Below are 17164 nucleotides of genomic sequence, written 5' to 3' on the forward strand. Positions count from 1 at the left end.
GCTAAACATTGTGAGCTCTTTGCAAAGTAAGAAAGAATATCCCTTTGGGGGACGTGGGATTGAATTAGTGTTGAAGTTAGGCCAGTGGTCAGTTAATAGGCTGCAGTGGCCTGTAAAATTAAAGGAACTGTTTCCCAACTATACTGTTTTATAGATGCTGGCTACTTCACTTACCTGTCTCCTTGCAGGTTCCCACTGTGTTTTGCAAACACTGGAAATGCTCTTGTGGAGAATGTGTTTTTCCTTTTTAACTTTCAGTTATTTAGTCTCCCCTCCTTCTTTGAACAGCTGACATTTTTCCAGCTTTCTTGCATCTTGCTTAATCACAGGCTGATTTGGAACAGCCAGGCAGACTGGAGGTACAAAAATCTCTAGTACTGTAGAATCTCTCTTCCTGTACTTGTTTTCCACACCTGATCAGGGTCAGTTACACTTGTGGCAGAATGCTGTCCATGTGTCGGGCCAGATATCTCCCTTGAGAAACACAGAGGGGAGACAGTAAGTAGCTTTTTCTCCAGATTGATTTGACTATTTGCAAGAGTCAGACTTCTCCCAGGGTGGTTAATGTTGCTTGAGAAATTAATTGCTGATTCCCCTGAAAAATGTCCCAAGATTGCTTCAAAGATTGAGATCTTCAATCTGCTACTGTGCTGCTTTGCAACCAGGCCTTTCTACAGCTGATGAGTGGGAAACTCAGTCACTGTATTTGGCCAGATGTGATCCTCTGCTGTCACAACACTTTAGATTCTGCTTTTCTAAAAAATGCCCTATAACTTGACATCTGCCATTTGCTCTTACCTCTCAGTTAAGTGTTGTATCATCTGTATTTATTCTTCCCCTGACTCCTTTATCCTTGCAGACTGTCTTGTCTTTGTTCATGTACACTTATTTGCAGCTGTGTTCCCTCCTCTTCATCCAAGCCTTCCTGCTTCTTTCATCATCAAATATTCCTTCCACAGACCCTGGCCATCTGTCCCTTACCCTTTGCATCCTTGGCCTGTGTTTGTCTTTTTTCAATATCTCACCTCCTTCTGCTGTTCCTTTTCTTATCCTCATCTTTTATTTGTTGTCATGGGAATACCCATTGTGACTTCCAAATACACAAAGAGCTGTGGTTTCATTTTGTAAACTCCTGATTGTAAAGACAAAAAAACCCCAACAAACCAAACCCAAAGCAACAAATAAAATCTGTGAAAGAAGAAAGCAAAATTTTAAATAAAAGTGTATAAAAATCATCTCTGCTTTTAGGCAGAGGATAGTCTTCTAATCTTTTAACCTTCTAAGGTATGGCAACCCTGCATGTTACATAAGTCTGAGTCAAGAAATGTCTGTAGTTCTCATTGCTTGTCATTACTGTTGCTTTCGTGGTTAAATGCTGTGGAATATAGAGGACTGATAAAATAATAAGACACCACACTGAGGAAACATGCTTCCAAGCCAGAAACCAGCTTTTATGCTGCTCTTAAAATTCTCTAAGAGCTCCTTTTCTGCTTCTGTTTTAAAGAATGTAGGAACATTCCTAAAGAACTTCATGAACATGAAAAAACAGAGAAGGTGACACATTTTTGGCATCTGCTGCAGAAAACATGGGCTTATTCTGTTCACTTGAGGTGTATGGGCTTACTTATTTAGGCTTCTCTACTTCCTCTGTGAGATTTCTTCCAGAGAAGCTCTTTGTCCAGAGATACCGAATGATGGGTGCTCTGGTTTTTGTCTTCCCTGGCCTTCGCAAACAGCACCTAAGTACTTGCCCTCTTCTGAACTGTGTACTTCTGGTTAGTATGGCATAATGTAGGGACTGGCACACTTAATTTCTTACGAATTTTGTGGAAAGCCCAGAAAGAATACTGTTTAACTGTCTACCAAAACGTAGATGTTGGTGTACTTCCAGCCACATACTGAAACCCACACTGCCGCTGTGGTTTCTTGCACTGACTGTGTGGAGTAAACAGCTGGACTTATTTTTCCCAAAGTTGTATGTGCCTTACCATCAGTGTAATTTCTATACAAATGGAAGAAAACCAAAAACATTCTTCTTGAAATGAAACATTCTTATCTGTATATGTGCTCACACATGCATGAACACATACTTATCTAGAAAGAATAATTAATTTTAGAAAAAATGATCTTTAAAAGCCACCCCTAAACTCAGTGAGCTGCAGTTGGGCTGAGTCCTAATCTACGTAGACCACCAGTATGGAGATTTTTAACCATTATGGCTGATCTCTAAGACTTGGCATTAAGCTCTGCCTGATATATTAAATGTCAATGCATGATGCATCTATTTCTGAAGATACGTACTGAACATGAGTTCAGAAGCGATTATAGCTCCAAACCAGTTCTGTTTGCGTCTTCGTGTTTCAGCCACACAACAATATAAAGGATACTGTTAAATTATCAGGGCTAGGGACTGCAAAAACTGTCTTGGAACACTTTTCCACTCAGTGGGATCCTCACTAGGAAAGGGAGAGTAGAAGTGGAGGGTTCATGTGAGGGCTTTTGGTGGAAGGCAGAATGATACCTAGGCCCTCGCAGTGACCTTTGTCATCTCCACACCTATCCTGACATGCTGGTTTTGTACCTGACTGGTACTCAGAAAATTTTAAAGCTAAACCAAAGAGTAAGTACTTGCACAGCATACTGTTGCTGCTGCCTTTCTTTTTTGTCGGATTCAAATCCAGTAACTAATTTCTAAAATATATTTTATTAGACTTTTTTTTTTTTGCAGCCTAGCTAATCTCATTTGTTATTTCAAGGTGCTCTGGGTAATGCTGAGTATTGTGGCCCCGAGGGGTGAGTCATACATCCTGCTTGGCTTAAGAGCTTTAAAAGTCTCCTTGCGAAACTTCCAACTGAACGGGAGGGCCTGGTTCAAGATGGGTGGCAGGTTAATGGAGAGGGATTTGTCTTTATGAATGATTCCTCCTGGAATTTCCTACAGGAGAATGGAGGGAGCACTCACACCAGCCATGTGAGAGGTGACTTCTGTGAGATTCCTTTGCATCACACCTGAAGGGAGAGAACTCTGCACTCGAACTGTTAGATTTCAGCACAGAAAAAGGGGGCCATGGCTTTATGTGCCTTGGAGCTATAGAGGCTTCTATTAACCAGTATGCAAAATTGACTGGGACTGTGCCAATGGCATCCCAGACTGGGAAGACTGGTATCAGCAGCTGAGCAGGTGGATCTGCAACAGCTTTTGTGACGGCTTCCTTTGAATAGGGTGAGCTGGAAAAGGACCAAAGGAAATCAGCTAATGCAAAGCCTCCGTGTCATGGAGTCCTTTGCATAGAGATGCCAGGTTAAGGTATGAAACAGGATTTGGTCCCACGCTGAAGATGCAGCACGTAACAAGATTACGCGCCACGGGAGTGAAAATTTGTTAGACTTGAAGTTGCTTCCTGTGATTATTTTCTGTGGTTCAGAAACTCAGACTTATATTTAGGTGCTTTTGCATTTGTTTTGTGTTTATTTTTATTCCACAAATTATAAATATATTAAAAAATACATGCTTAGAAGTGTATGTTCACCTGCTTGTTTAAATATATTTCTCTTTACACACATTTTGTAGGTATGTTTAATATATGTTACTAAAATAGGTTGATCTTGTTCTTTGTTTTCTTTATCAGTTTGGTGAAAGCAGTCAGAAAAAAGAGGCTTTACAAAAAAGCATTGAGAAATCAAAAATTGGACGTGAAGATACTGTAAGTTGCTTTGGGGGAGAGGCATTCCTACCATGAAATAAGGCTACAAGTGTGTGTGGTTTGTAAATACTAATCTATTCATTGGAAATCCATTAAGAATTCTAAATACTGGACTTGAGAAAGGGACAGAAAAAAATTGGATATTAAATTATTCCTTCCTTGGTCATGCACTAATGAGTAAAATATTGAATACTGGATGCTCTAAGGCTGAGAAAATACGTGACTGTCTGAAGTCTGGTAATCTTCCAGGCATTCTCACATTTAAAGATCTCTTAACACTTGAACTACCCAGAGTATGTATCAAAGTTGCCATTGGCTGCTGAACTGCCAAATCTAGTACCAGCAAGCTAGGGCATTGGCAGTTGTCTTATTTTTTTTTTATTTATAATCTAGATTTCAAAATTACTCTTCTGAGTGCCTGTCTAAGCTTGGTGCTCTTTGTATGCTGAAGCACCTAACTCTACAAAATAATATTTAGGCTTCATATTTACCATTCATATGAAGTAGCATATGAGTTAGAAATACTTTTTATGGTATTCTAAGTTGCTGATTTGTTTTGAGATGCTCAGTCTAAAATGGTTTAAACTTTACTTTCTACAAGTTCTACTTTCAGGTAAATTGAACTTTATAGGGAAGTGACAAATCTTAGAATCCAAACTGTTTTGTAGAAATGCTGTGGGTTTGGCTGTACTCAGGGAATCATGGGCAGATTTCTCGCAGTCATGCTTGCCAGGTTTCCAAATACACTGTGTGAGACTCTGGCTTCACCACCATGCATGTGGCCTGCCCTAGTCTCAAGAAGCTATTGGTCCTGGAAATCCTGTTCTGGCTGATGCTTCCAACATTTTGGCTCTGGATTATGTATCAGGAAGAGGTCCCAAGAAAGCTAGTTCATGATGTAGGTCTTTGAGCAGCTGGCTTCTATACCCCAGCATCTGGAAGCTTTTGATACCCAGTCTGCAATTTCAGAATGTGCCAAATCCAGACTGCTGTCAAAAGCACTGGGAATATGGAAGTTTGCAGGTGACAAACCACCCTATCCCTCCACCCCAAATCAAAACAAAACCAAAACACCTCAGACTGCTAGGCTGCTCTGGAGATTGCCATTAGCTAAAAACTTGATGGTTTACAAACTCATGTTACGTGGGTTTTTTAGGCTACCCAGTGCCCTAGCATGAGTTCTTTGAGTATCATCCAGTTACAGTGTTTGGCTGTAACTACAGGCTGAATTAGAAGTATGTGCTGAGCTGGCTGTGGGAGGGGTCATGTTGAGTCAGTCTGTAGATTCTTATTGATCAATAGAATATTTGAGGTGAATATTGCATGCTCTCCCAGCAAAGACTGCCATGTCATAAATACCAGAATTTAATTTTGAGATCACTGCTCTTAAATGGTGTGGAAAAAAGGAGGAAAATAAGTTCAGAGGGAGTTCATACACAGCATCCTGATTTGTGGAAGTGTGAACCGTAGGTTCTTCAGTATTGCTGTCTTTAATTACAAGACTTACAGTACTAAGTATCATTAAGCCTTTAAGCCCGACAATTAAGAGATCCATTTGGAGTTTGTCAAGCCACATTGAGTTCAAAGGTTTTAGAAGATTGTTCTTTTATTTATCCACTTTGGGCTTAATTTTTTCTTTCCAATTTGTACTCGCTGTCATTTGATGTCACTGAGACTTTCTGTGTGCATAAAATGCTCCACTGGTTCACTGGCAGAAAGCAACAGTGAAACCAGCTTTTAAATTTGTATCTCTTTAGAGTTTTGAAAAACAGTCTGTGCAATAATTACTGATTTGTATTTTTTTTATATCTCCCAACATCCTTTGAATCCCCAGGCAGAACGTGCAGCTCTAATAGAGGAACTTGCTGCCCTTAGGCAGAAAAAGGAGCAGCTGAAGTCAGAAATAGACAAATACAGAGAATGCGATCCAGACGTCGTTGAAGAAATGCGTAAGTCATACATTGTTTAAAGTGAATTTTTGCATGGGAAGGTCTGCACTACCTTAGCCTAAAATCCACTATGCAGAGGTAAGCCAAAGAACTACTGCTTTTCTTTTCAAAGCTGTAAGCAGTACAATACAGGTACACTTGCCATTTCTTTTCGTGTTCTGTGGTACTGTGTGAGGAAGGGGTTTTATTTGCTCCATCAGCAGCTAAGCAGTTAACAAACAGTTCTAACATTCAAATATTCTGATGTATTAGAATCAGTGTCAGGACTGTTCTTCCTAGACCCATATGTATTCTCTAACTTTCAAGTGTGCTGAACGCTAGAATGTGTGCAGGAAGAGTAGTCTCTGGCTCCTGTTTACCTACAACTCCATGCTAGCAAAACAAGGATTTTTCTCCTTACTTTGTCTTGTCTATTTAGAATATAAGCATTTCATTAGAGACATTTGTCATGTATACCTAAGTACTGCATTACACTGCTGACTTACTGTTTGTACTCTGTGACATGCTGGCTTTTGGTTGGAGTTTCTAATTCTAATGGAATACGAGGAATGATGAGTGACTGCAGTACTCAATATGGAATTGGGCACTGAAATGTACTTAATATTCTGATCCTTAGCATGAAAAATGAAGAGCATGCATGAAATATTATTGAGTTTTCTCTACTTCGACTTTCATGTTTTATTTATGAGGCTCTTACGCTGCTACCCAGCCACCACTGCGTGTTCAGTTGCTGTAATGCCAAAATGCCATTACAGGGTGATGAGGAACAGGCACGGGCTTTTTTCGAAGATCCTGGACTGTGCTTAGAGAAAGCCAGGAACATAAACAGAGTTGGCAGCACACCCCAAAATTGGAAAGATAGTATTTATTTTGAGGGGCTGTGACAGTTTTTGCCAGCTGCATTATCTTTCCCCAAGGATGTAACGGTATGCCAGGGAATAAGCAAACTCGAGACCTGAGGTTAGTTCTGTGCTGTAAATCCCTCACTGCATGCTCTCCTGAGGATGGGGAACAGACACGTTCCAGCTGATTCCAGCTGTAAACATGAATGAGGTTAGACAGATACCAGCAGCAGAGATTTGTAGTGCCAGGCATCTGAACTGCTGAGGCACCCTTATAGTAAGCATTGCACTTGAATGATGTGAGGACCATCTCTTTTCAAGCAGTTGTGAGCATGTTCCTAAACACTAGGGGCAAGGGGGCAAATTACAGCTTGAATGTTAGGGCAAACTGCCTTAGCTGGCAAGGTGGAGACAGGCTAGTGTCCTGTGAAGAGGGAAATAAATGCAATCATTAGTTACTTCAGTCATGCCCTTTGTGTGTTTGCTTGCTGGTTTGGTGGGGTTTTTTTCTAAGTGTGAGCTTCAACAATAGAGGCATGAGCATTTAAGGGAGTTGTTGAGGTCAGCCTTGTTGGGCTACCTGTAGGATTCCCAGGGAATATGCAGTAGTTTTGAAAATGTTTTAACCTTCTGTTGAAAAGTTTCCACTTCCTTGTATGTTTCATCAGTCACTGTTGCACCAGGTTGTTGCTGGTAATGTGTAAATGAACAAATGGCAGTGTCAGGTTTTGGGGATTTAATGTCTTTGTCAAAGCTGAATGGAATTTCACAGGCTTTGGGGGGATGATAATGATGATGCAGAGATTGGGGAGTTATTTCTCTCATTCTGGGGTTCAGAGAAGTGCAAAGGCAGAACAAGCTGCAGGAAGTTACAGGTTTTAGTGTAAGAATGCAGTAGAGAATCTCCTGCAATGGAAGATGTTCAGCTAAACATGAAGGTTACTGCTGCTGTTTGACAGAATAACCTGATGAACAAAGTTGCAGTTTCACAGATTTGAAAGTGTTTTCAAACTGCATGAGTGGTAGGATTTTCTACTAGCTGTACACTTCAGCTAACACAATCCTTGTGGATATTTTCAGTTAGAGCAGCTCACTAAGTATTCCTTATTTCATTTTTGAGTCAGAAATCAGAGGCGACTGTTTTGTTATATAATTGCATTCTTTTTAGGGTTGGGTAGTTCAATATAATGTTTTGTAGTGGACAGTTGTCACTTTCTACGTTTGTATTTTCACTTTTCCTCCTTCATGAGGACTGAATGACTTCAAAGGAAATCTTTCTGATGCTTTAAAATTTCACTGTATTAATGTTCCCTGATGTATCATAGAGCTTTCTTGATTTTTGTTATGATATTTTAAGAGTGTATCAAATCACTCTCTAATTTCAGTAGCCTTCAAATTTGATGAATGCTTTGCTACGGCTTGCTAATTGCCCTTTCCCTTAAAAGAGTATTGCAGAAACAAATCTATTGTACAGTGATGAGCCTCATTAAAACACAAATTCCAGGGTCAAAACAAAGTTTGGATGATTCATAGTAAATATCTGAAGACTCAACCAAAAGCTGAACATCTGTTTTACTTCCTGAATACTGTGGTGGGAAAGTTGTGCTTGCCCATGTAACTAAATATACTATAATATATATTCACAGGGGGGCAAATCAGAATACTGAAATACAATGGGTTTTGCTGACTTCACTGGTTGTTCTTTCAATATCAGTAACAAATGTTTTTCTATATGTTTTGGCTTAATTTCCTTGGTCTTTATATTAAAGAGTGAAAGTATAAACTAATCTCTTCCCACATTTACAGCAGATTTATACCTGTGTGTAACAAATAACTATGGTAAATAGCAGAAGAAACAAGATTTAGGGACTGATCATCAGAGGAAGCTACATAGTAGTCTGGTCTTGTGGGTATATGTGGATAGTTCAATTTTAGAGTTGGGGTACTGTAAATATTGCAAAATAGATAGATTTGTTCTAATGGCCCCTGCAGCTCATCAGTCGAAGCTTGTCTTTGCTACTTGGAAATGTTGTTTAAGCCCTTTTGTGTGAGCTAGGACTGAGTAATAAATTCTTCCTCAACATTAAAAGCAATAAAACTGACAAAAAACCAAAACAAAACCCCTGGGATTTTATACTTTGTTCAATTTGTAATCCTGCTTCGGAAGGCACAAGACAGAGCCCTTGTTTTGCAGCTTTGAGGCAGATTTTTGTAGGCTACAGGATATTCTCATGGATAAGCAGCCATTGTAGAGAAGGGATTCTCTGTTCCTCCAGGAGAAAGGCTTATATGACAGTTGGATACATGTGATGCTGCTCGATTCCCTAAAGATTATAGCAGAGAACAAAGACACAGAGAATGCAAGCTTTCAGTAGTTCATAATTTATCCAGATTTCCATGAGGCCAACAAAAAAACTCAGTACAACATCAAAATTAACTTGCTGTGCAAGTTTAATTCTTTCTGCCTGCCAGAGAGGCGTTAGGGAGCTAACAGAATTTTTCTGACAATTTTACAGAAAGGTTTGTCTGGCAGCTCAGATGTATAAATGATAAGGATTTTGATCTGAGTTGTTGGCCAGCATTTAACTGGAAACACCTAAACATTGCTGGTGTTTGCTGTAAAATAAACGTTTCTAGAATTTCAGACTCCTCCTTCTTCCACTCCAATTAGAGGACCATTAATTCATATACTGTACTAAACACTGATGGGTCTTAGCTACTTTTTTCACCATAGCCATGCTTTGGTTACTTCGTGCCTTTGCCTAGGACAGTAGTCTCAGAAGTAGTTGTGTACTGAGGAAGTAAGTGACTTCGATGTGGTATGATTGCTGATATCTATGGGGTTGGTCTTAGATGTTGCCTCTCAGCAATCCTGTTTTATTTAGCATGTTTTTAGAATGTCTAATTACTGATAATGTCTGTGTCTTAGGTTTTTACCTTTAAACTAGTGATCTGAACAAGTCTAGACAAACTGTATTCTCAAAAATTAGCAAATGGCCAGCTACAACATGTGTAACATAGCAATTTCAGTGTCAGCCTTTTTACTTGTGCTCTTTCTGTTTATTTTTATCCTGTAGCAAGAGACACAAGTGTTTCAAAACACAAATACCCGGATGGTTATCCTTTTCAGTCTCTGAAAGAATGGTCTCAGAGGCATCACTAGCAGTCCAGTTCACGGTTAGATTATGTTCTAAAACCAATACTTACATGGCTGTGTCAAAATAAACTTTGGGAAAACATCCAGAGTTCACTGAATACTGTGAAAATGTCATGCTATATGTAGTATGTACCTGAAAGTCTTTTTTTCATTTAAAAAAATTCTAATTCTGATGTGCTGAAGCACTGAAAATTTCAGCTTGACAAACTGTTGTGAAGAATTATAATGGGGTCTGCAGACAGTGCAAGAATATAGCTGGGGTTTACCAATTTCTTCATTTGCCTTAATATCTTGAGACTGAATACTGAAAAGGTCACGTTGATTTAGCTGCTGGATTTTGTGGAGTGCATGGTTTGGGGTTTGTTTGGGTGTTTTAAACGTTTTGTTGTTAATACACCCAGCTCTTACGTTTAAACTTACGTAGCTTTTGTTACATTCAAATAAATTTGAAATGTGTTATGCATACAGATGTATTTGATGTTACAAAAACTTGATACTAAGTACTAAATTCTTTTGGGAGTTTCTTGCTAGTACTGGGAATAGTCCCTGTTCCCAGAGGGGAAACAGTAGCAAAGAAATGAAATGAAGATTAGACTATCCTGCCTAATAGAGAGGCTTTAAAATGAGTTGTAACAGTTTCTAAAAATTCATCAAAACACTGATAATTTACAAAATAGGTGTTCTTTTACATTTTGTGGCAATGACTGTTGTTCAGAAACACATAAAGGTGTTTTAAACTAAAGAGCTTTGCCAGTACTTTCAGTTAATGAACTGTCAAGTAGCTATTTTTATAAATGTAATGATTCACTTGGAAAAGTGAATGTCTACAAATATTTTTTAAGCCCAGTCTAGGTACCATCAAGATCAATAGTGTACTGATCAAGCCTATAGAGAGTAGGGTTTTTATTCACTTGTAGATCCACTACGTTGAGTTTGCAATTAAGGGGATGTTTTGTAGCCACTGACCATGAAATATGCACCTGCCATCTGAGAGACAAGCTGTGCTTTTTATGGTTTATGCATCAATACCATTAACAAAGATCTGCAATTAGAAATTAGTCATTCTATTGAAGTTAGACTAGTGTCTCCACCCACACTTATGTTAGCCTTGGAGGGTTAATCTAAGCTTTCTTTGCAGTAAACCCAACACTTGCTTAAAAGTACGTAGAAAAATAATAAATTTAAAAGCAAGCACTCTTTTTACTTACACAGTTCTCTGAAAGATGAGACTATTTGATGTATTCATCTCCTGAAGATCTGGATGAGTGTAGGACAGAAAATAGTCAATGTATATTCATGTACAGAACTCATGTGCTGTTACTAAATAAAACAAAACCATAAAACATCCCTCCCCCCCTTTTTTTTTCTTTTTTCCCTCTTTATTGTGGAGTACCAGAATATATATAGATGTGTACCAGTAACAAAAGAACACATTTACTCAGCTAATTGCATCCAGAGTTTTGAGTTTTTGGTGTTTGGGGTTGTTTTAATGCCTCCCACACTCCTATACTGTTCCTTGGATGGCTTGGCATTCAGTTGGAAGGTCGACAAATTAAATTACATGTTCAAAAGCTACTTTAAAAGACAAAGCAAAATGCTTTACCATAACTAAACATAACTTTATTAATAACTCTTTCTAAAACTTGCATGTATTTGTACTTCTAGTTGCATTTAGTACCGATAAACTTAAAATTTAGCTGTTAAGAAAAGTTGAAAAAGGAACAAGGTACTAATCAGTGGAATTACAAATGTATACTTGATCACTGATGCTTCTCCTTCTGTACTCTTGGTGAGTGAGAAGGAATCCCAAGTTTAAGCAGTGTTTCTGCTCTTCTATCTTCATCCCTTCCAATTTTCTTTTTATCTTGAAAATCAAGATAAAACTGCTTGTTTGCAGTTCAGTTAGTGAAAATACTGGGCCTTTAATGGAGCAAGCACTAACAGAGCAGAACCTGACTTTGATACTAGGGGCCATTATGTGGTGGTTTAAGGACCTTTCCTGGCAAAAGTAGGCTAAGGAGTTCTCACCTGGGTCCTCCATTCCTATGCAGCAGTTCACCAGGAATAACAGCAAGCTGTCAGCTTGATGGTGTATATATCCTTGTCCTGTGGTGGACTCTCCCAAGGTCTTTGAAATCTCTCTTTCCACCCAGTACGCTGTCTGATGAAGTCTTTTGCTGCCTTCTTCAGAAGGCTTTCATTCCTGTGGTAATTTGACATGCATCTCCCAGAGTTGTCTGTCTCCTGGTAGTTTCCCTGGAGAGCAGCCAGGAATCCTCTGACAAACTAGGAGCACATCAGGTGACACATTTTCACAGGGTGGCTTCCTGAACTCTGCAATGAGTTGAACTGTGTAGAAAATGGATTTGGAAAGAACTGAATGAGAGAAGAACAGGGGTAGGTAAATGGGTGAGCAGCACTTGGAAAGAAACGAGAATATAACAGCCATGAAGGATAATGAGCAAAGGGCCTCTGGGAGAGACTGGTGTGCCTTAAGATACCTTTCCACAGACATTCCAAAGGAATAAAGCTTAAAATGAAACATGGGGCTTTTGATTGAAGCTGGGAAGCTGAAGTTCAGATGGTTCACTTGGCTTTCAGCAAAAGGCCTCAATTCTCTGAGTTTCAGGTAATTTCCCTGTCTCTGTGTGTGGCATAAAGTTCGGACTCTGTCTGAGAGGCTACTCTGCAATGAAAAACTGTCCTGAATGTTTAGACACACCTTTTTATACCTCAAGCACATTCTACCAAGACTGTTCTTGGAGAGCATTTACTTGCTCCTTGCAAAAAAATAAATTAGCTTATCTTTTGTCAGTGGGGTTTTACTTGGACACTCAGAAGGTGACAGTTGGAAAGTCAAATCTTTAGGTAATGTATGTAACACCCTGCTTAAATAAACTGGCTCCTCTGACAGGTTACCTGTTCTTGAAATTAAATGAGAATGCTCACAAGGCTTATTTTTGTTCCATTTTTTTCCTTATTTGTTTATATTGGAATGGCAGAAAAACTTTACAGGATGAGAGGCAAATGGGTGAAATAAATGGCAGACGTGGTGAAATTGTATTATCTAAGCCAGTAAATCTTTATGGCAAAAGCTGTTGAGGTGCTTAGGAATGGTAGACATTTGATAAAATTTGTGATGTGGAAAATGGTTACTTATGACTACTTTTATGACACTGCTTGATTTAGAAAGGATTTGGTAACAATCTATTTGGCTATTTTCTTTAAAGCCCTGAAGAGAGCATCAGATGGCAGCAATCTGTAGAACATCTATATATGAAGTAAAAATGCTTTTGTGAAGTGATTATTTTGCTTCTCTCTCCCAGTGTTAATACCTGTCAGGTCAGTTGTGTATGGTACCATTCAGTCAGACTGTTTGGATAAAGTTCTGGTGATAGTCAAAAGAATTTTGAAAAAAGTACTGGTTGATATCTTTTTGTGATTTCCATTTGTAGAATGAAGTCAGGAATTGTGGATTTTTAATTTGTTGTCTTTAGTGTGAACTTGAGGACTGTTGCAGGTAGTTTTCCCTGGCCTTGTTTAAAAAAAAGCACCTGTTGTAAGCCTCGTATATTAGGAAATGTCCTGTGTGCTATGGGATGGTGATTTATGTTTTCATTATGGGTTTATCTGGGTTATGGCTGTATATTGTTAGTGTATATCCCTAATATAGATACCTTACTCTGTGCTATTTAACTCCAGACATTTTGCAGGGCAGGTTGTATGAATGCAAGAGTAATCTTGGCACACTAGTGGTACAGTTGAGAGTATTTCCAATGATATTTCTCCCCTCCTCACTTTAACATCTTAAGAGCTAATTGCACTGGAAAGAGCAGGATATCAGAAGAAAATTTGGAACAGAGAACCAGTTTGGAAAAACCTAGGAGGACACTGAGATTTTGCCTTTGCCACTGTAAGAGACCTTTGTAAATTGGGAGAAGTTTGTCTTTGGTGGTTTGACTTGGTATTGCATGATATACTCTGGTAAGAAAAACCCTGATGAGGCTGTGGTAGTGTGAATGTCAACTTCTTTATAATGCATGCACTCAAGCTGTATGTGTTAGTACTTCAGTATCAGAGGAGGAGGCAGAATTGATGAAGCTCTATAACAGGGTCTGTTCTGACTGTGTGTCTGCTTGGTATTTGTATTAATGAGCTGCATAATAGAATAGAAGATACACCTGCAGATGACAAAACAAGGAGACGCTGCATGGACAAATGACAAGGTGAGATTGCAAAATGAGCATGACAAATTGCAAATGTAGTCTAAAAAACTGAATAAAATTCAGTAGTGTCAAGTGCAAGGACGTGTATGTATTGGAGGTTATAGTAGTTTTCAGGTTGAATATGAGATGTTGTTGTGAAAAGCAAACTTGCCATACTAAGATACAGAAACAGAAGTATAACCAGCAATGAGGTATATGAAATAATCTTTCTGCTCAAGTTGGTGTTCGTGAGGCTTCAGCTGTAACACTGTGTCAAGTGTTGGATATCCTGCTTGAGAGGTATATAGCTAACTTGGGGGAACTCAGAGTAGAGCTAAAAGATCAGACATGGAGCAACTGCATTCTAAGAGAAAAAAAATTTACAAAAGATGGGGCTGAAAAGAAGAAGATTGTGCCTGGAGAGTTTCGTAGATCTTCATCTTAAAAAAAAAAAAAAAAAAAAAAAGAAAGAAAAGAAAGGAGCCTCTTACCCAGGTTTGTGGAGAACGTGGCAATAAACAATAGCCTTCAATTCCAGGGGGTTAGATTAAAAACTGTTCCAATGGTAGCAATAATCAAACTAATCAGACACACAACTAGACTGCCTGGAAAGGTTATAAAAGCTCTAACAGTGAAAACCTTAAAACCAGGCTACAAATACCTCACAAATGGCATAGGTAAGGTTGGGTTACAGGAACAGAGGGCTTCCTGTCTTACCTTCCAGACAATTTTTGTGACAGATGAAGTGTGCAGCAGTGATGTCTTGAACTGGACAAAACCCAGAGTGCTCTGGGATGGCCCTCTTTGTGCAATGCAGTTCAGTGGCACAGAAGTTTGCAAGTTCCTCTTGCTGTGATGTGGGTATGGAGTTTATTAGTAAGTGAAGTGGGGAGGGGGAGTTGCCCACTGAAAGCAAAACAGTGTTGTTAGGGAGCCCTGAATCAGAACGTTGGTGTGCTTGTTTCCCTTTTGTAAGCACATTGCTTCCCTCTGCTCTTTGGATAAGAACAGACGTATTTTAGTTACACAACTAAGATTTCAGCATGGACTTTCAGGTAGAATATTTGAAAGGTAAATGGTCTCTTTCTGTATGTATACAAATGTAGTAACTTTAAGTGCAAGAACATGTATTTTGCATAGAGGGGTCTTTTGGTAGCAATTCTGACAAATTCTGTTGGACATTTTTCAGAGAGACACTGTGTACATCCTGATGAAATGTGACAGTGTGACCTTTTCGTATGGGACAGAGGGAGCTTTTGCTGATGAGACTTGACATTTTTTTTCAAACACCCTAACAAAGATCACAGAGCCTTTAAAAGCATATTCCCAGAGATGTGGATCAGCTTATTTGTAGCTTTACTGTGCACTGCTGTGTCTCACCATATAGACAAGACTGATACTATGTTATGTATTTGGTCAGGTTTATTTTCAAGCATATATGTATATGCACACACACACACAGAACTATTGCAGCAGAAATGGTAATTGAATTAATTCATGTATCTATTTCTTGCTTATTTTCCTTGTAGTTCTGAAACTTTATTCAGAGACTGCGTGTAAAAAGATATACCCCCTTTTATTATTTAGTAATCTATCAGTATAAATAGTTCTCTTGAATTTATGATGTAATTTCAATGAGAAATCGTATTTATGCATTGACTTGAATTTAGTAATGAATTCTAAAGGATTGTGAACTGTTAAATAATGTCATGGGGATAAGTGTTATGTGGGATACTGGAGTATGGAGGAAGAATGATGCGTTATTTTGGGTTCAGAAGAGTTGACAGAATTCTGATGTGCTATCACTCTTCTACACAAGAGCTCTTTATTCTCCTTATAAGAGGAAACACCTCTTTGGGAATCATGGGGGAAGGTGAAGTTTGCATATAGTGTGGAGATATCTCTGCCTGATACTTGGTTACAAAACATTCTCCCAAAGCTGTTCTTGCTATGTTGTGCGTTACTGTGCTGACTGTCTTGTAGGCTACTTAGTCTCAAGGGTACTCGACTTTAAAGAAGCTACTTGATCCCATCATTGCCTTGAATAGTCTCCAAAGGCAAGCTGCAGTCTCTTGGTTGGAGTCTCTGGTGTCGGTTTGTGGGTGGATGTGTCTGAAGGAGTTACTGGGTAGTTTACCTGTTGTACTGTGTGTGGGGCAGGGATGTAACTTCTGTGTTCACCTTCTACCCTGGCCTTTAGAGATGGGCTCTTTACTTGTGTGAGATGTTATCATTAATGGGAAAGATTTGGAAACAGCATCACAGGGTATTATAATGATGCTTCTCCAGGAGAGGTAGGGAAACACAAATCTGTCAGAGTGATGATAGCAAGGTAAGTAATGATTCTGGAAAGTGAGGGCAGCTGTGAGCTGGGGAATGGGTAACTCTGCAGCAGGCATGGATAATCAAAGTTATTGGAGATTCAGGTTCATATACTGTTCTTGCAGTAGGTGCCAGTGGATACAGAATTATTGCTGGAATTGAAATCCACCTCATGCAGTTAATTTACCCTGACCAGTTTCATGAGAGAGACTGGCGATCTTTGGGCTAATAATCCTCACTGGCCCCTGAGAACAGTTGCAGCTGTTCTCTGCATTTCACACAGAACTGCAGGTCACACTAAAATTACTCCCTCGCCTGCATGCTGAAGACTGCAGTTGCATTTTGCATGTATGCCTAGCAATCCCAAAGGTTGATGGGTGACTGCCTCCTTTAAAAGGTGCTAGTTCCCTCTAGCACTGCAGTCATGTGCCTTTTAAGTGAGGAAATCCATACAATTTTCTTGTAGTGTTAGTTGTGGTAGGTGAAAACTGGTACCAGGCTCTGCTGGTTTTATGAATGCAACTAGCTGTTGTTATTCTGTAGAAATAGAGGTTCCTGGATCTGAAAATTTTGTTTACATATGGAAACATTGCTTAAAATAATCCTTAAAGTTATCCTGAAAGTGCCAGAGTAGAAGCTAGAAGAGGAAAGATGACCACAGCTTTCTTCATCTCCAAGTCTATAGGTGGTTGTGAGCTGGTTCTGGCTCATAGTATAGCTATTGGACCTGGAAGATGTTACCTTCACAGTCCAATTTTGAACACTACTCAGTGACTACTTCCTTAGTGTCCCTTTGATGATATCTGCAGGACTTACAAAAGCTTTTAGAAAGAACCTGGAGGTAGGTTTGGAAAATGTTTGTGAGCAGATGGTGGTGGTTGTTACTACTGCGAATTGTTTCTCACCCATGGAAGTGTCCAAAGTCTCATAGAAAGAGTAACTCCTGGAGTGCCTTCTGCAGCACATGCATTGTGATGATAAGGCA

This window comes from Gallinula chloropus (assembly GCF_964237585.1).
Source record: "Gallinula chloropus genome assembly, chromosome: 4".
In the NCBI taxonomy this organism is placed as follows: Eukaryota; Metazoa; Chordata; class Aves; order Gruiformes; family Rallidae; genus Gallinula; species Gallinula chloropus.